At 46.1% G+C, this 20,179-nt stretch overlaps 1 long non-coding RNA gene across 1 annotated transcript in view; it reads left to right on the top strand.

Moving 5' to 3' along the window:
* LOC121079559 overlaps window positions 1-20,179 on the top strand; it is a 206,735-nt gene that overhangs the window by 160,437 nt on the left and 26,119 nt on the right. Inside the window, exon 6 of the long non-coding RNA XR_005825087.1 lies at window positions 15,284-15,664. This is a non-coding gene — a long non-coding RNA (uncharacterized LOC121079559). The remainder of the gene's footprint in view (window positions 1-15,283; window positions 15,665-20,179) is intronic.

Consider the following 20,179-nt stretch of genomic DNA (forward strand, 5'->3'; position numbering starts at 1 on the left):
ATTTAGCACATGCTGTCAATAGGGCTTTCAGCGAGCACAAGAGCGACTTCTGTGATGGGGATTTGTGTCGTCTTGAAAGCGAGCGGAGACGTGCGAGTGCTGGTGACGCAGCAGGCTGTGTAATGGCTATTGATGGTAATGATATGGCTGCTAAGAGGCAGAGGCGAGAGGGAAAAGTGCAATTCACCCAAGACTGCAGTTCTCAGTCTTGTCTAATATCCCTGGTGCATGAGTTCATTCTCCTCTCCTCTCTTTTCTCCTCCCTCAAAACACATGCTTTAAATGAATATTTTAATATAGTTCTAGATTTCCAGGAAGGGGGAGGAATAAATTATTGAGTGAATTACCAGTACAGAGGTTTACGGATACGAGGGATACAAGATCTGTGGGGAAACATAGCGTCCTGCATTACATCAGCTGACAGCAGTTACAGAAATCTGACAGGCTCACAAAAACATCTTCATCTGACAGGTCGGAACAGATTCTCTGCCTGGAAGTTTGTTCATTTTCTCCTGCCTTCTCGTAACGAGAAGCAGTACCTCTGTCTCCTTAGCACCTTGGCTTTGAGTACTAGAAATATTTCAAAGGAAGAAATACCGAGGGGCAGCAGAGCTGTTCAAGTGACAGATGCTGCTGCTGTGTCCACGGGACCCCCAGGGGCTGTTAGCATTTCTTGCTGAGCTGCAGCTCCTGGGCAGGACACCTGACATCAGTAGGAGTCTGTCCCCTAACCTTGTAGCAGTCTGGTCTTAGTGCGTCTTCGAGTATAACGCTGTGATGTTCGTTCTTCCTCTTCTGACTGGGGAGGGAAAAATGCTAGACAATGTAGTGCCTAGGCAGCAAGAGAGTATTTAGATGCAGATGATATGAGAAGCAACGATGGAATTTTTGACTAAGGCATATATTAAATATTTTGGCTGGTGCATTGTGTATCTCAAAATCTCCTTCTCATCTTTCAAAAATATGTTCTCATTCTTAATATAAGCTCTTTTGGCAATGGGAGGGTAGTGACAGCATGGCAACTAGCGAAGGCGTACTTCGTGAACATTTTAACTTGACATAGGCTCCGTCTGTCTGCAAGACTGTTTATCAGAAAGCATAACTGCTACATAGCATTGGTGGAAGGGTGCTCTGCAAGCAGCGTGTGTTAATTTTATTACACTAGCAGCTAGAAACCCCAGATCACCCTGGGGCTCTGTTGTGCTTGGCTTTGTATAACCCTTTACCTTCTAAATATTCAAGGAAGAAAAAGTGGAAAAAATGAAAGCTTTTTTCTCTTTTATAGATGGGAATGGAAGCATGGAGCCATCAAGCGACATGCACAAGGTTAAATAGGAAAGTAGAGAATATGAATCACCCCAGCTGCTGACTAGGGTCTTAAACACATAACTGCCTTCCCCGCTTGGATCTCCATTTGAAAGCCATTGCATTAGAGTGGATAGAAAATTAACCAAGAAGGGTTATCTAATCCTGCACTGAGAGAGCAAAAAATGCTCAGCTATGGAGAGAGGGCTGTATTGAAGGATGAGAAACAGTAGAGCTTCAAATACGTACTCTAGAGGATACTCGTGAGGTATTAGAGACTTGTTGGAGAGCTGGTAGGAAAGGGAGTGTGGTAGGAAAGGGAATCAAAGCACAGAGGGGAAACACGAGGGGTAGTTAGACCATATGGCAAAGGGGGCTCCTTTAGGAAGGAAAGATAGGAATAAAAGAAGCAGTTTTAATCTGGAGGTGTCTGATAGCTGGAAAGATATTCTCATCCTCACAGCTTTATTTCAGATAGCTTTCTTTGCAAACATCACCAAAAAAGGAGACCAGACAATGCCAGCTATTTTCTACAGCAAAATTACCATGTAGAGAACCACAGGGAAAATGCCTTAGACCACAAACTGTAAACAAGCTGAGCCACTGGCAGTCTAAAAAACCAATGTTTTTTTTAAAGTGTATGCAAAAACCAACTTTGTTTACTTAATTGCAATAGAACATTGTATTTTTCTTAATAGAAAATTGAGAAAACCTGGAGGGTGATTCTATGGTTTGCAATAAATAAACACAAATGTGAAATCGAACACTACCCAAATTATAAAAGCTAAGTACATGAACCGCCCCCCCCAGTACAAACTTGTCAGTCAAGTGCCAACTGTCAAGAGCTGGCTACTTTTCATAAAGCGCAGTTCTAGCCTTTATCTTAATGTCAGTGCTTTGTTATGATTGACCTTCTTCTGGCTGGAAGCCCACTTAAACTAAACAATGCGATTCTGTTCTGAAGAGGGCGAATAGAGAATGCATTGTTACTTCGTAAAATGTCTTTGGATGCAATCCCAGATGGGAAGGAAGCGGTGTAATTACTGTACTCAATACAGAGCACTGTAGGGGCATGTGAGGCAACCGGTCTGCAGTGGATGAGGAGCAATCCTACACCTCTGCTGACTGTGAGGCTCTACTAACAGGGCAATTTTCATATTAGCGTTTTATTTGTTCTGCTTAAGCAAAAAAATCTGCACTTGACCACTGTAAATCAAAAATTCAAACCAGACTTCCTGAGAAAATAGGGGGGAAAAAAAAAAGTGCTCACAATGGCTGTTTGAGATGGTGAGCACAACCATCTAAGCCATCTTTTTTTCTTTACTTGTAGAAAGTAAGCCATGTTCTGTGTCAAATCTGACAAAATCATGCAGATTCATCTTCTGATTACAACTCCATTAAATATAATCTACGCTACGAAATGTGTCTGGTCTCAGTGCTAGAATCTCTGCTCCTGAACTTGTCACAAAGCAGAGTATGAATGGCCTTTTAACACATGTATTTATTATGGTACGAATTTCCCTGAACACTGTTTTTATAGACTAGCATAGAAAGCACATTCATTGCAAAGCTTTACTGCGCTGTGACGAGAGACTGCTCTCTTAAGTGGAAAATGAACTCAGTTACGCTATTGTGATTCAGCTTTATCTTAAAAGCATCTCAACAGCGGAGTGGGGAAGGAGGTGAATTATTACAGATGCTGTATCTTGCCCTTGTGAGAGATGGTTTTTGCCATGCACAGCTCAGTATTGGAAGATGAAATGGGCAAAGGACTTGGGAGAAATTACCATTGCTATTTTACAGAGAAGGAACATAGACATATAACTACTCACAGCCACTTGGGAGGCTTGACATAGCCAGGAACTGAGTGCAGCCTCTTGAGATGCAATCCAGGTGCTTTCCTCCCCAGGAAAAGCTCCTGTTTGGACAAAGGCTCCATTATGTTGAGTGCCATCCAAAAATGAGACAGGCAAGGTCCACATCCCAGCAGAAACTTGTGAGCTAAGCCATACGAAATGAAGTGCAGCCTCACTCAAAGGATATGAAGTGCAGACTGTTCAGGATTAATCTAAATACCTAGGAGGTTAGTATATACAACCTAAAGCATGGCTGTGCCTTGCTAGTCTTACGGAGCTTGATTCAGTCCAAGAGCTAAAACAGGTGCTTCTCTTCAGCCACACACCTTGTTTTCTTGGTATTTCAGCTCGTGGTTTTGCTGCTGCCTTGTACCACCCCTGAGATGCCTTACATTGGTGTGATCGGTACAGCTGGTGGACTTCGGGTTGATTCATTGGCAGTTATCTTATGTTGACACCAGCTCTAGCTGCCAGTCAAAATGTACAAGAGATGTGTCATAAGCCCTTGCCTGACGGTGGCATCCTCTACGTGGTGTGACACTTCTGTCCTTTCTTATGCTGAATCATTCGTTTTTTGAAGAGGAAAACTATAGGATTTTCATTTAAATAATGTGCTCTCTGGGTCTCTCATGGAACTTTATTGTCTAGAAGTAACCCGGAAAATGTTTTACTTCCCAGGATCTGCACTGGAAATGCCGTGTATTAAATGGATGCTTTGTTTCAGTGTGAAAGAGGTAGCTCCAGCAGCTTTCTGGAACCCTGATGTGTTTTTGAACAGCATCCAAAGTTTGGGTCAGGATAGACAGGAAGCCAGATGGGGATGTTTCTGTATTTTCCGAGTCAAATTGCCTCACATGCCATAAGGATTTTTACTCTCTGGAGAGCCCAGCTGCCATGGAATCAGAACTTTTGCTTCCTGCAGTGCTGACAGATCTACCAGCCACTGGGCCGAAGGCATGTTCTTGCGTGGTGGAGCAGACAGGGCTTTCCTGTGTGTTTGGATAGGTGTTCGTTCCTGGAAAACTTCTGCAGAGACATGTACGTGGTCCTGCAGGAGTGAAAGGTTTGGTGCCACGTGCAGACGATGGATGTCTTCATGCACGCAGTGATTCCTTGAGACGATCGCTGGCTTAGTGCTTAGCATTCCTCGGGGACCATTTTTCATTATATCTGGTGTTTTCTAAAGGCCTGTATACTTTGACAGAGGAGTTGGAAGTCAGCCATGGTGATTGAAATTAAATGGAAAAAGGAGGATCTTAAATATTTTTTAGGATTTTTTTCATTTCTGTAACAGTTTAACAGAGGTTGTTGCTGATGTGCACAGAGGCATTTCAGCAAGGAAGCATTCTACCAGCATTGCTGTTTTTCTTTTTTTGCTGGTGGAATTATTATTAGATTAGGGAGAAGAATACAGCTGGGGGAGGGGGGAGGTCAGTGGGAACTGGAATTTGGATAGATCTGAAGGGGCGACTCGTTGCTTGAATTGCTGCTTGAAATGAAATTGCTTTTGATCAGCCAGAGAGAGCCGCTGGCCTCCAGCGCACTGATCATGTCTGCGGTGCTCGGGCTGCTCTCGCGTGAAGATCGGGAATTCCAAGCCACAACATCTGGAAAGTAAAGTAAGCTCCTAGCAGCGATGTTTAGGGCATTGAACGCTCCGGGTGACATTATTTGCCCGTGAAACGAAGGTGAAATTGATTGAGAAACACTAAAGAGTGAGCGCTTGGTGCGTTTGGTGCCTGGCCTTTGCATTTCGTGCCGGGTGTGTTGCTGCCAGTTGTGTTCCTTGGTGCCTGCAGGACAGCTCCTGCCAGGGCTCACTTTGGCTGGGCCTTCCCAGCTCAGCATGGGCAGTTCCCTGTATTTCTGCTGGCACCTTGTGTTTCGGCTTCGCAGGGGTTTGGTGTCCGGTGCTGGACTGGGCCAGGTGGGCTCCGGTGGGTGAGAGCAGCAGCTGGGGACTGTGCTCTTCGACTTCAAAAAAGGCACAGAGAGCTGAGCTCACTGCAGGCCCCCTTGGGTGAGATCTGGGGGGATGGAGCCGCAGAGCAGGCAGTCCTCGGGAGCTTTCTGGGAGGGTACCGTCTGCAGCCCGTGCTGCACCGAACGGCTGGAAGCTCCTGGAAATGCGTCCTGCAGCCCTCTGTGGGCACCGTTCACATGTACAAATGGTCACACTGCCACGTACTGCTCCGTGTCACAGCCACCTGCTGGCCTGCTCCGATCCCAGGTACAGGATTTGCCACCTGTGCGACAGGCAGGGCAGTGCCACGCACCAAAGCGTTGGGTCCAACAGCTGGGAGAAGGCTCTGTCTCTTGCTAGCACAGTCGCATGCAACAGCAGATGAGGTTTTTAATTCCTGTCCCCTCTTTCCGTACTGGCTCGGTACGAGCAGCTAACTCCTTTTGAATGGAGAGCACTGGAGTGTGATTTGTTTTTTTTTCCCTAACCTACTTTAATTTTCAGGATGCTGGCAATTGACATGCATTATTTATACTGCTGCAAACCTCATATTTAGGATGAGAAATCCTGCTGCCAGGCTTCCTGCTTCTAATAAGCATTCCTTTCAGTGAGTTATCTCCTCGCTCAGCCCAGGGCTGCTCTCGCCAGGGACCCAGCTGGCGTTACTTGATGACTTTGTGGCGTGGGGAGCATGACTGGTGCAGCTCGAGCGCTGCTCATCAGCACAGACACAGGCTCCTCCGCCAGCGACGGGAGCGGGACGAGGCAAAGGGAGAAGCTGCCGTGGGATTGAGTGACAGAAGTCCTGATTTTCCGTGACCTGCTGTCATGTGCTGCTGCTTGAACCTGTGCAACCTGAATTTAAAATGCTTCCATCTTCCTCCCCCTGCCACACAGCTTGGATGACAACAGAAGGTGAAACAGTAGGACGACCGGCGCAGTCCCTGGAACAAAACGCTTCGAGGTTCCTAAATCTGTCTCTGTCACACTGGATCAATTGCCAGGGCCTACGCTGCCACCTCTTTTTGTTCATTTGGAAGATAACTCATTCCGTAATAGCTGAAATGGCTTCTGACAAACCTCCCCTTTGAAAACTGCGCTCAAGGACACTGCTCTTTCACTGTTTGCTCAGTCAAAAATATTCTGGGGAGGATTTCTCTTTCCCTTCTCTTTTATCTGAGGCAGCATAATAAAATACCTTAGATAAACAAATTTATTCTTGGAGGGATGTTTATTAAGCGCTGGCAATCCCTACGATAAATAATTTCTCTGGGAGGAAAAAAAAAAAGAAGAAGTGGAAAGTAGGCCAAGGAAATGATGGCGGTGCCGGGGGTGGCGCGGGACGTGAGGACGCTCCCGCAGTGCCATCTGCAGGGGACCCCAACAGGGCCCCAGCACCGCTCCTGCGGGGACAGAGGGGCCTGGGATGGGGTGGGGAGGATTTTCCATCATTAGGAGCTCATTTTCTGAGGATTTGGGAAAAGCACAGAAACGCCGTGTGACACAGGAGGCACTCTGCAGACGCTCGGTGAAGTGTCCGACGCAGCTTACGCGGCATGCGGCCAGCTGGAGGAGTGGCCCGGGAAATCAGGCAGCAACGTGTGACAATCGCGAGTCGTTGCTCTTAGTGGAGAGACCCAGGCAGGGTTTCAGGGAGGGAGGTGTGGGGGGAAACGGTCGTGTCAGTTTGAGACAGATATTTTTGTTTTCAGTCTTTTTTCAGTGAAATGAAAACCACGAAACTTTCATTTTGGGTCAACCCAAAGTGTCAGCTTGGATCCAAAATGAAGTGTTTTGTTTTGATTCGGGGTTATTTAACTCCTGGTTTCCTCTTTCCTATTAACTTAGGTGACTTTTAATGTGAGGAAAAAACACCTCAAACTGAAAAACCAGAAAGTTTCTTTCTGAAAATATTAAAGGGAAGAACAACAGCATTCCTGAAATGAAGCTTTTCATTTTAACGGTGTCTGAAATGCAGTGTCTTGAATCCTCTCCTCCTTTAGGTTTCCCTCCTAGCAGCAGCCTTCCTGTCCCTCACCCTGTTTGCTTCAGTGACAACCATTCACCAAGTTCATCTGCCGTGCAGTTAGATATCTTTAAAACTCATTTTCTCAGCAAATTTATTATCTGTCAAACCTCTAATCTCTTTTGTTGAATGGATACACCACTTTCCTAGTGAAGAACCGAGTTACAAGGTGACGCGTCCCAGACTATGCTAAAAAATGCACGGTGGTTCCCCTGGGACTTGGTCCTCAGGCCTACCTTCCTGCAACCCTTCTTTCCTTAATTGTTGTAAGCTGCTGGGTAATAAAACATAGCTGTCGTGTAACAGGACTGCACTGGGATGCGATGTGCTGATTGTGGAAGGAAATTGTGTGAGTTTGTTTTCCTTGAGAGGCTCCTCTGATAGATGACATCCACTGAGCAGCAGGGGTCAGCTCTGCAGGTCGCTTTGGCCACCAAATGCGGCTCAGCTCCAGGCAAGTTTTGGAATGGGAGAGATCAAATGGATATTTTCAGACTTGCATTTAATGACTGATTTTTTGGGTTTGCATTGCTGGCTGGGGATAGAGAAAACTCAAAGAAAGCGTTTTAGCCTGTGCATAGGAAGAATGGGCTGAGTTTGATACAGGTGTGAACTCCAAGAAGGCTCAGATCAGTGGAAGCATGGAAGGCTTAGGATGTGCTTTCCCTATGCACTGGGGCGTTTTCAAAGCTACTGCTGGAATGCCAAAAGCCCATGGAAATTTATTCTTGCAATAGGAGTAGGTCTTCCTTGCAAGCAGCTCCACAGCAGCTTGATTTGACCTCGCGGGTTGCTGGTACCTCTGCACCTCGGGGAGGCGTGGGAAGGCACGCAGGCTGCCTCTCTTCGGGATGCTTCTTGAATTACTCTTTGGCCATCAGCTAGCTCCAAAGTCCGCCAGTAATGCTGGGCAGTCACTGCATTCTTGGTGTCATTGCCACATGGAGCTCTCCCAGCTGTACCAGGGTTTTTGTACAGGCATGCTTTCTAAGGAAAAGCCTGGATCACACCAGTTACACCAGAGCCACTGCAGTGAAGAACGGAGACGAGCTGTTCTGATCCTGGTGAAACCATGCTCAAGCTTCAAGAACAACAGGGGAATGGGTTTTGGCGAGAGGGAAAAACCAGCTCTTCAAGGACGGATGAAGTTCTTGTAAAAGACAGAAGAAACAGCCTGAATTCTTCTCAGTGGCTTTCAAATACAATTTGCTTTCAATCTGCTTCATGTAAAACGTAGCTGGGGGGATCCCACAGGTCAGAGTGGGACAGATCCTTAGCGAAGGTGAAACAGCAGCTCCTGCTGCCTGCTGGGGACTGTGTGCCTGCTCGGTGGGCGGCAGTGTCTCTGGAGACTCCAGCGGGCAGGATGATGGGCTCCCCCCCTCCAGACAGACGCGGAGCAGTGGGCAGGCTGCTGCTGCCGCTGAGACGGCGCAGGCAATCGCACGTCTGGGAGTGTTTTCAGCTTTCAGGTGTTGAGGTGGAGAGGGAAGGGAAAGAATCAGAAATGGAAAGAGATTAATTTGCAAGGCCTGTCTGCATTTTTTTACATAAATTCTGCTCCACATCCAGACGTGTATGGCACAGGCTACAAAATCCCTGCTTCTGCTGTAGGCAGAGCAGAGGATAAATATATATGGATGAATAAACAAGGCAAGTAATCCAATCTCGTTGCTAGCATTCAGTTCCTGCACTGTTGCTCTAGGCAACCAGCTTGAGTGGGGATATTGTCTATAACCTTAAAAACTGATTATAGGCTACTTCACTGCCTCATACTGTCTTAAAGAGGATTAGAAGAGAGTGTAAAGCTGGCTTAGGCACTGTGTTAACAAAGCCTCAAAGGCATCTGCAGATTTCCTTGTTCATGAAGTGATTAACTTATTTAGTAACTGTGGAAAAAATGTGAACATTCGGGGAGCCGGGCTGGTAATAATTAAGAGATGTAATTCTGCCGTCGTGAGCCTGGCTTGGGCTGACAACTGTCTCTGTGTCACCCGAACACATCGGGCTGTGTTGCCGAGGCACGGGGCTGGTTGGCATTCGGGCTCGTGCAGGTTCCCTCCATTGTTTTCCGGCTGGAGGAAAGGAGTGTGAGCGGTGCAGAGGGGGAAGGAAAGGAGGGGCCCTGTGCCAGCCGTGCCTCTCGCCTGGTTTCCTGATGGGCTCCTGCTTGAGTTCTGCGCCTTGCTTTAGACAGCACAGGCGAAGCATTTTGGATGAGCTGCCGCGGGTACGCTGCGCAGGGCGGGCTCGTCTGCCAGGTACCTGTGCCTGCCGGAGGAAGCACGCCTCGGCGCCTCGCTTCCTGTTTCAGCTGCTTTTAAACTTCAGAAAAAAAAAAAGGGCAATAAAAGCAGCAGAACCGAGCTGAAGTCTGCTGGTGAGGGACAAACACAAGGCAGCTCAAGGGGGAGTGCCACATGATTGCAAACGGGAGGTGAACCAGTCCTGGTTTCAGTTTTTGACAGTTTGACGGCAAACCTCAGCAGTGCCTTTCTTTGATGGTAATGAGGCCAGCAGGCCCGCAGGAGAGCTGCAATGGGGATGAGGCTCTCATCCCAGCTGAGATAACGAGCCTCCGTGCTGTCCTGCCCCTGGCCAGCGTGGTGGCTAGCCTGGCACTGGGATCCTATCAGCTGGCTCAAACTGGGGCCTGCAGCACTGCTTCCTAACGGGGAAATACCACCAGGCTGTGGCAGGAGTTAGCTTTCCCCAGCTGTATGTTTGAGTAAAGACTCATCTGTACTTCCTCTGCTCTCCCTGGAAGCTTGTTTCCAGCTTTTGAGATTCCTGAGCGTTTGACTCCCCCCACAGGCAGGAGCAATGACCTCTCGTGTCGTTGCCCACCCGCCATGGTCCGTAGTTGTCAGTCAGTCTTTCCCAGATCACGTCCTTACCTCCTCAGAAGTTTTGTGGAGCTTGTCTGTTCCGGTCTTTCAGTAGTTTTTATGGATACCTGGCCACATCCTCTCATAGCTGTATGCAAATTCATATGGCTATTCACGACTTCTGTTTCACCTGTAGACTCCCTACAAACGCATCCAGGACATGCGTGAGAAATTGCTCGCTCCTTTAGGTTAATTTCTCAAGAGAGTTCCAGCACAGGCATAACTGCATTCAGAAATAATGTTTGTACAGGTGATACGCCATGACTGCACGCTCGTGTAGTTGAAGGGAGGGGAGCTTTAATAAAAATGTCTAATTGGAGCCATCAGTATGCTGCACAGTTTTAAGTATCTGACCTGTACATGAAGGAATTTTCCTCCTGCGCTTGCTAGCCTGGTGCTGACTGTAAGATCTGCTTTCCCTTTTTGAAAACGATTAGTGAGCTGTGACATCAGTTGCCCAATTCGATCATCACCTCAGGGTTGGATGTCGCATGCACTCAGTCTCTGACAAATAAGGCTTTTTGGAACTGAAAATATGCAAATACTGCTGGATATCTTGGCTTGTGTCTATCCTGAAAGTAAAACAAGTGGGTTGAAATAATGCTCAAACCAAGTCTTCAACTTCAGTGCGTTCTCAGTTTGTGAAGATCCTCAAACACCGAGGCTGGGGTTACAGGAATGAGTGATCTTGGAAATGAAGATAACCTGGTCACTAGCACTTCTTGAATGGAGCCTCCGTTTTTGTCAGACCTGACCTGGTTGAGCTGCAAGAACTCTTCTGTGGATGTACAGCCCATACTTCACACTTGTAATTTAAGTTTTCCACCAGGTCAATATTTTGTTGTTTAGTGAGATGATTTCATGAATTCTTACAGAAGTTCCATGCATATATATGTTCTTAATGGAAAAAACGAGGAGATGAGAGAACTTCTTTAAAGCACTTGTCTTTATAGCACATTGTCATTAAAATTTGAGCTCTTTTTTATCCAAAGCTTACATGTATATACAGCAACAGGGAGATGAGGATAATGCCTCCACAAGGGAAAAGAGATACTCTGAAGTAGTAATGTAGAAGAGCTTCAAACTGTGAATGATTTAAAGCAAGGGAATTGAGTGCTTCATGTTAAATCAATATGGGAAGGTGTGAGGTCCACGAGCTTTCTGTTGGTGGATGGAGATATGTTTTGATCTAGGAAGAGAGAAACAGCACTTTGTGTCTTCCATCTCTCCGCTTGTTTTGCTGTTGTTACTTCAACCCCAGATAAAGGATGGGATTTTCGAAGTCGCATTGCCTTGACCTGTTCACTTTGTCACCAAACTCAACTGAAACGATCAAAATTCTGCTTCTCTTTCTACTTCTGTCTTCCTCCGGAGAGGGAAATTCAAGGCAGTGAATGGAAAGACAGCACTATTGGTTTAAGGAAAACAATTAGAGACCTATGTGTGTCTCCCCACTTAGCTTTCTGCAGGAAAACAGGTGCTTTCAATGCTGCTCTAGTGTTAACAGCTCTTCTAAATCCGTCATTGTAACTATGTGCATTTGATTCAGCTTCTCCAGAAGAAACCGAAGTAGCATCTTATGGATGAAGAATCTCCATTTTAACCTTTACAAACGTCAATTGTTCTAAAGTTATGTCTAGTACTTAGCACCAGGGCTAACTCACCGGTTATTAACAGCATCCCTTGCTACTCTTGAAAATACATTCTCAGTAAGTGTTGGCTGGAAAACAGCTTAAGTACTTGGTAGTTGTTCCAGTCTTACCTGGTTTCTTTCCCTCCTCTCCTTCTTCTTCAACCACCGTGCATTAACAGTTTTCCCATAATGATATCATTTTATCCACTCTCCAGCAGGCCAGAAATACTTACTATGTTTAGTGGCTCCCAGGTTAAGGCATTAACTCATCTGGATCTTCATCTTAAAAAACACTACGGTAGGCGAGGTGTTGGATCTTTGATTCATGGGAGCTGCATTTATGTGCACCGGAGACTAGCCTGCTCCTTCCACACGGGGCAGGGCAACGCCAGAAAGCAGTTACTATTTTGGTTTGGTCTAAGAGGCGACTAAGCCAAGAGAGACTTCATATCTCAAGATCTGCTTCTTTAAGTCATAACCCTTAAGTTAATTTGCTTATTACATGGGTGAATTACACTTGCTGGCTTCAAGAGCTTGCTGCTTTCACTGTCCGTGCCTGATACTTATAGAAGCTTTGGGAGGAAAAATACTTTTTTGCTGTATTAGTGAAGGGAAACTGGTGGGAGATTCCAGTTGCAGAAAGCAGAGAGAAGTGGTACAAAACAGCTCATGCTCCACAGTTTGACCTGCATCCAAGAAATCCACTGCAATATCGTTCTCCACATACCTAATGGTGCGTGGTTCCTGCTGAGACCTGCACGCAGAGGTGCTGAGTTAGCTGCAGGGAGAACATTTCTCTGGGCACGCAGCAGGGTCTGTCACACTCAGACATCTCCCGAAGAGCGATAGCTCCCTGATGCGAGGGCTGCTCAGCAGAGCGAAGAAACAGTGGCCTTTACGTGTTTCATTACCAAAGTCCTGGAATAACGCTTTAGGCCTGGTTCAAAGCCACATTTTTAATGAATGAGTAATTTTTTTCTCTTGTTCTCTGTCTAAACTGCTAGCTCCTCAAAACACGAAGGGAAGAGGAAGGGAAATTATTTACCTTCCAGCCTGCTCTGCTGGCTGACCAGCAGGTCCAGAGGAGGAGGCTGACAGGTTGAATATGTCACCGGCTGGCCGCTCAGGCAGGGAGGGAGATCGCGCTCCTTCCCCTGGAGAAAAACAGACGTGCTCTCTCCACCTGTGAGGAAAATACCGGTGTAAATCATTTCATCCATTTCTCCTCCGGGGAGTCATTTCTGTCGAGTTTTAAAGCCATTCCATGGCTGAAACTCAACCATTTGTCCACGTTCTCCTTTGGCCGCAGACGGGGCTGCGGAGGGAATGGGGGGCCTTCCAAAGCAAGCAGCCCGTGCCCGTCATCCCGCCAGGCTGCAGCACCTGCGGCTGGAGGCGGCAGAGGGGGAATATTAAAGACATCGAGCTGGGATTTGGTTGTGCGCTGACAGCTCCTTTTTGGGGATGAGCTGCTGCTCTTTTGGGTGTGCTTATCGACCTGCATGTGGTGCGGTGTGCAGGAAATGGTTAAACAATATAAACCACGCCGTCTAGTGGGGAATGAATGAGGTTACCGGGTACAAATATCCCCATCCGTCATGAAGAACTGGTCCCCTCGGTGGCCGTGACAGTTCCCTGGCTTTGGGCTGCTCCATCTCCTGGTTCCACCCTGCTGGAGCTGCTCCTTCTCCACAAACCTAGAGGTGGTCTTCCAGTGGGAGTCACAGGAGCTTGACCTCGTTGAATTAGCTTAGTAAAATGATGTGGTTAGAAAAGCTGTCTTTCTATGGAAAAAAAAGTTGTGCAAATTGTTCATGTGACTTGCAGAAATGGTTATGGTCATTTATACAGGCTGTTAAATGTATTTCTACAGTAATGTTAGCCTAAAAAGGATTTCTTGTGTCAGGAAAACTGTTCCCTTTCTGCTGTGCGTGATCTCACTCTTATTTCTCTTATGAACTCACCCCAAAGCAAATCCCCATATTTTCATTCAATGGTCAATGGGAAATGGCTACAATGGGGATATTTAATCATTGTATCCTCTTTTAGCCATACTTCCACATCTTATGCACACTCTCTCTATTCAGTATTCTTCTAAATCTGTTTGCTCACTTGAGGCTGTGGCAGCTTCCCAAGCAAACACGTTATTTCAGTTGTTGGGGCGTACTTTGTGCTTGTATTCAGTGGTGCCGAGGCCCTGGCTCTTCAGGCTGGGAGATGTGGACCAGATGAGCTTAGAGGTCTTTTCCAACCTAAATGGTTCTATGATTTGCTCACCATCCGTGAGCAGGTAAAAGAATCTGCTTTTATGCCCTAAAAGGGCAGGTATGGGGAGTAGGAGGCCTGGATATCTTTTTTACCATGACAAACATTTTATCTGGCTTTGGCATTTAATTTTCTTTTCTGCATTTCCTCCCCCTGCAATGAGCATTCTTATCTTTAGCTGGTTTTATCGGTTGAGAACAAGTTTTTTAGGATATAGGTTTTCTTCCTATGCATATATATAGCTCTGTTGTAATTATGGTCTCTGGGTACCGCCCTAATTCCCGCTATAACATCACCAAATTACACTTCAATAAATTACACATCATGGATATTAAATGCTCAGCTCAGTTTCAGTGCAAAATAAAAAGCCCAAATGATGGTAACTTAAACTGGCAATAAAATAGCCAGCATTACGCTTGTAAATACTTAATTTGCAAATGTTTAGAGAATTAGGCACCTGCTATAAATCCTTATCGTGGGCTCTGCACCCTGTTGGTAATCGGTGAGCTATATCTCACTTCATTATGTGCGAATGTGTAATTTTCCAAAAGCATAAATGTGGCCTCCAAGGGCACACACATTAATAGCATTCGAATGAACCAATTTGTTTCCTACCCAATGTGTTTATCTTCCAGCTCTTTGCTCTGAGTGCCAGTGGAAAGGTTAATGGCTCACAGTTCCCTGTCAAATGATGCACTGATTTAACCTCCACAGTGTCTGGATCTTTCATTGTCTTTGGCCTGCAGTGTGGTGAAAGTTAACAGCTGCATCCTGCATGCTAGCTCGAATGTGAGAGGGTCTTCTTTAAATTATTGCACATGTCCAGGATTAAATGGGATCCCGTTTCCCTCTTGCTCGTCGTGGCCCTGATTCATTGGGTATGTGATGCTTTGGAAGCTCTTGTGCTTGCTTCAGCAAAGTCTTTCTGCCATTTTAAACATGTTAATAGCCACTACAGCAGCTGGGTCCAGTCCCCTGCCAGAAGCCAAGCAACTCTTAGCTGAATCCATCCACGGCATTCCCAAAGTCAATGGAAATACCTGGGCAGGAGTGAAAGGGATGCACAGCCTGAATGGCCCTGTAGTCTGATGGATGGGAGGAAGTGTTGGGTGGGGCAAGGTGTTTTCAGTGATACCAGAACCAGCAGGCAGCAGAGCTAGTTAAAGTTGTGCTCAAGTTTGCAGAGTTTTGTTGTCAACCAGGCTCAGTTTTGACAAACCGGGGGCAAACCTTGTTTTTAAAAAACAAATTGTATGCACTGATTTACCCGATTCTGATGAAAAATCCAGTGAAACGTGCTTTTTCTCCCACTAAGATTTTTTTTTCTTTTTTCTTTTGCAAAACCAGGACTCATCCAGAAAGGATTTTTGAGGAAGATGCCACACGGAAGACCCTGTGAGGACTGTGAATACAACCACACTCCCCACAAACCAGTAGCTACCACTCTGGGTGCAGGCTGGAAGAGCTGCGAAGGCTTTCGGAGATGACACAGTCACCTCTGCATGCCGAGGGAAACCAGCCTTCCCTGGAGGCATGTGCTGTTGAACTCAGCTCTCTGGGACATTGCTTCTGCTGCCAGTGGTCAGCAAATGGGTCACCAGCTGCACCTGGGAATGCCATTCCCAGACAGGCTGCGATTTGCTCGCCCAGCGGAGGAGCATTTCTGGATGCACGAGCAGCCGAATCTTGGATTCCAAGTTGCCACTCACAGCTGAAGCGTTGGCTGAAGTAAGTCATTAAGCAAAAGCTGAGAAGTACTAAATGTGCTCACAGAACTGAGGTTTAGTTTGAATCGTGGGGAAACAGGAAGGAAAACAAAAGAGATGAGCATTGTTTTCAGATAGAAAGAGTCAATATTTTTGTGTGCAGATGTCCATGTAGTTCAGGATATGCATTTTAAAGACGGGTAGAAGTTGTCCTGATGCTCAGAGGTGCCAGACCCAAGTTCTACTAAAATTAATATTCAGCTTCTCCAAAAATGAAAATGTTTCTCTAGGTGCTTAAATATGACTGTAAGTGTGGCGTTTTCAAGGGAACTCGAGTGAGGAGCAGAGTCATGCTGAACGAAATTAGGCACCCAAGTTTGAAAACTGCAGCCTAATTAGATATGCTCCAATTATTACTATTATTTACTACTTAACAGCTGTCATTGAAAGCTCAGGACAGCTTTGTGCTAGATGCCATGAGTACACAAAACAAGAAAAAAAATATCCTGAAGGTGCTTAGAATCTCTGCTTGAGAGACGATGAATAAATGCAACTGGCTGGGAAGCGAGAGGTGCTGGGAAGATAGCTGTGAAACACATTTGATCAGGTCTCAAAAGAATTTGTTGTTGTCTAAATCTGGACTCTGAGCTATTACAGCAAATAAGCAGCATTAAGTAGGCAGGAATGGCTGTCTCTGAGCAGAAGGAATATTTATTTCTAAGCTTGGATAATAATTACCATGGTGAACTCAATGAGTTTTAAAGGAAATAATTAGGCCACAATTACATAGGGGGAAGAAAAGCCAAAACCCAGCAAAGCAAGCTCCCTTTTCCTCCGTTAACCTTCTCTCGCTTCCTTTCTCTGCTGTCCACTGGCTGTGTTAATCTTGAATTTGAATGAAAATTTAAGTGTATCTAAATGTAGCCTTGCCCCCGTGGAGGGAGTGGATGTGTCATCAGGGATCTGTCAGAGTCAATAACATTTCCCCTGCAGCCCCAAGCTGTGCCTCAAGATCTAACATTTCTGTCTGAATTATCAGCTAATGCTCTGACAAATTGCCTGTGATTTTCTTTTTTTCTCCCTGAGTGGATGTGCCTGGTCTGCAGATTAGGTAAACACTGCCTGGCCCTGGTGTGTAGCGGTGGCTGATGATTTCCAGCCGGACATTTCTGTCAAGCCGAGAGCAGGAGGTGTCAGGGCAGCAGCCGGGCAGCCGCGGGACTGCCTGTGCTGGCTGCAGGTGCTCCGGGCTCTGAGGCTCTCACAGCTACGAGCCCGTGTTTAGGAGATGCCTGTCCACTGTGACAGCGAGAAGTGATGGAGCTGGAATTTGGGGATGTGATGGAGGGCTGGAGCAGCAGGGCTGCAGATGAGGTCTCTGCTCTAACTGAACAGGGAAGCAAAGCTGGACGGGAGCTAGCAGCAGCTGTTTTGCTAAGCAGGGAGAGGGCACTGGCTTTTTTTTTTCTTGTAGAAAGAAGCAGGTATTAGTGACTTGGACACCTCCCTCAGACACTGAGGACATCTAAACGTGGCACAAAACTACCAGGTGATTTTGCACTTGTACAATACAGTCATCTTTTGGAGGAAAAACTGTAGGGAAGATGCTGCAGAGGCACCCGAGGGGTTTGTCTCTCTGGCCACAAGATTTGAACACCTCTCGAAGCAAGAAAGCCATCAACATCGGCTGCCTCTTCTCAGGCTGCAGGAGATCTGAAGCATCTGTTTGTGTACTTGCTGTAGAAGTGATTTTCCTTGGAACATGAGCTGGTTTTTAAACACTGTGGGCGTAGTGACAGTCTATAATTCTGATCGTGAAATCAGATCGTGAATGAGGGAGAGGTAAGAGAAACTCGTCTAAGCTGTCATTGTCAGGATTTACATTAGCCGTTTTAAGTCTCTTCTCTGCAGGTCCGGGTGGATTTACTCTCCTTCCCTGGCCTTTTCCCGATTCGTATGCAAATCCCTGGTCCTGTAACACCCCTTGCTGCTTGTACCTGATCAGCCCTCCCAGTTCCTCTGCAAATCTTTCTGCATGTTTTAAATTCCAGCTGTAAACAAAGGGCTTTGCCCTGCCCTTCCCCTTGCTGGTTGTTATTTGGCGCAATAATACTGGTTCTGCTCTGAAATATTTGGGAATTCAGTGAGGGAGCACTCTTCCTTTGGGCTAAGAGTCATGGTGTCCCTAACTATTTGACATCAATGGGATGTGGATATCAAATTCCCTTAGGCTCCCTTTGCAAATTCCAGTCTCTTACAGGACTGTGGAGTAGTAAAAGTAGTGTGGGAAATGTGACGTTTTGCATTGACTTCTCTAGAGGAGAATCTGAAGGAAAATAAAACCTCTGGGTAGACAAGAGCTGTGGGACCACAGACGTGCACCATAAAGACGCCCGAGTGCTTGACAGATGAGTGGTGGCACCAACCAGAGATGTTCATGTATAGTTCTAGGAAGCCAAATGACTAAAAGGTAGAGATATTTATGATCTTTCTCGGGAATTCATGTAAACATGCACAGCGGCCAGTAATAGAAATGCTGTTCTGGATTCTCTCTGAGCAGGCTCAGACTGGGCATGCTGTTTTATTATACGCACTGCAAAGATTTAAAGAGGGAGGGATTGAAAAGGAGAGACAAAGGGCTTTGCAATCTACAGTATCCCACTTAACGTAATTATTAGCTATAAGTAATTAAAACAATGATACTTGTTATAAATACTTGGAAATTGATACACAATATACATAGATAAAACTATTAAAATGAAAATTGATAGTAGAAATTTCCATTTCTTATTAAAAATATTCTTTTCACCTGAAATTCCTATCAGACTGCACGTTACACTTGAACACCCAGAAGTAAATCCCTTTCATTTTCATGTAGCACTGTGTGTGTAGACAGCATGTGGATAAAATCTTTAAAGTCTCGGAAGATAGATTGCATTTTCGATAGACTGGAGATTCGGTAGTTATTAGATACAGCAAAGGCCACCTGTACAGATGAGGGGAAATGAATGGGTCATTCATTTCAGGAGCCCCTGTGTGTGGCCCAGGTTTGACTAAATGTAAGTAGTGGATGGCTCTGGCTCGACACTTCTATACTGGTGTAGGGCAGCTGGGTCCTTCTTAGGGCCGTGTGCTGGGAACCTCATCCAGGGCTCATTTTGGTTGAAAGTGCAGTAAATAAAAGCACACTGAAATTTAAGAAAAGCAGAGCACAGTGTGGGAAGGGACAGACACCCAGTATTGGCCTCTCAGGCTGTGTGACATGGAGATGTCCCAGAGGTCCCCCAGAGCCACGGGCAGACCTTTGGTGAGCCCCACCATGGGACCCAGTGACGTGAGCGAAGGTTTCTATGGAAAGCTTTTATTTTTTTCTTTGAAGAAAATATTCAAGCCTCTTGCCTGGCTGAAGGGTCTAGCTGTCCCAGATCTAGGGGAAGGTGGAGGTGCTTGGATGAGGATGGGGACTGCCTGTGCTGGTGAGCAATGCTGGTTCTTCATTCTGCCTTTGATACCACGCGTAGGCAGAAATGCAATAAAGAATTTGTCAAGTGCAATACATTAAGGCTATTCCTCTTGCCATTAAAGTTTCATGTACAAGTTTCACGGACAGGTCTTGGTCCTATTTATAGGTATCTTTCTTGCTTTCAAAAATATTATTAAACTCTTTTGTTACAGAAAGCTACTCTGAAAACAAGCCGAAGTGGTAAATAAAACATATGCTTGCTTTTGCTAGCATGCTTATCTCCACAGAGCAATATTCTGAAGAATATTTTCCCCATACATTTTTGTCACCGCATTATTGCGCGTGCCTATTTAAGCAGTAATCCAGTTTGATTGTGTCCTACAGCACTTGCTTGTCCTGTTGTTTGAGGTGGGAATCACAGAAGTGAAGTGGACAGGCAGCACCGCATAGATCCTGACCCCATGTCCAGAGGGGACACACAGAGGAGAAGAGAGGTTTATTCCCTGTATATTCTTAGGCTACCTGGGGTCTCATGCCTTTGAGCTTGCAGCTCCAGCCTCGTCCTCTGTGTGCTCCTCTGGATGCTGCATGAGGACCGAGCAGTGAGACTGGTGCTCCCACAGCTTGTACAAGGTGACGATGGAGGAGGGCAGAGATGGCAGCAGCCCTGCTAGGTGAGCTCTGCAGATCAGCTGGATGAGGGGCCAGCTGGGGCCAGAGCACAGCTTCGGGGTTTGTTTTGGATGTGTGGGCCATGCAGCACTGGCCTTAGAAATGTGGGTCCCATAGAATGGACTGAGGAGGGGGAAAGGAGAGAAAATTTTGGAGGGAGAATATCAATTTAAGGGTGAAGTATGACCTGGAGTCTCTTCAAAGGCAGAAGTTTCTTCTGCCCTTCACTGGCTTTGCTGAGCAAGAGATGCTATCGCTTCAACCATGCCCCAGTCATACCCCTCTTCTTCTGGTTCAGAGATTCAGCCTACAGTATCTGCTACAATGGCATGTGATCAAAAAAAAAAAAATACTTAAAATACTTGCTAATTATTTTGTTAATCAGGGTTTTCTGTTCTCCAC

The sequence above is a fragment of the Cygnus olor genome, chromosome 17, assembly GCF_009769625.2.
Source record: "Cygnus olor isolate bCygOlo1 chromosome 17, bCygOlo1.pri.v2, whole genome shotgun sequence".
NCBI lineage: Eukaryota > Metazoa > Chordata > Aves > Anseriformes > Anatidae > Cygnus > Cygnus olor.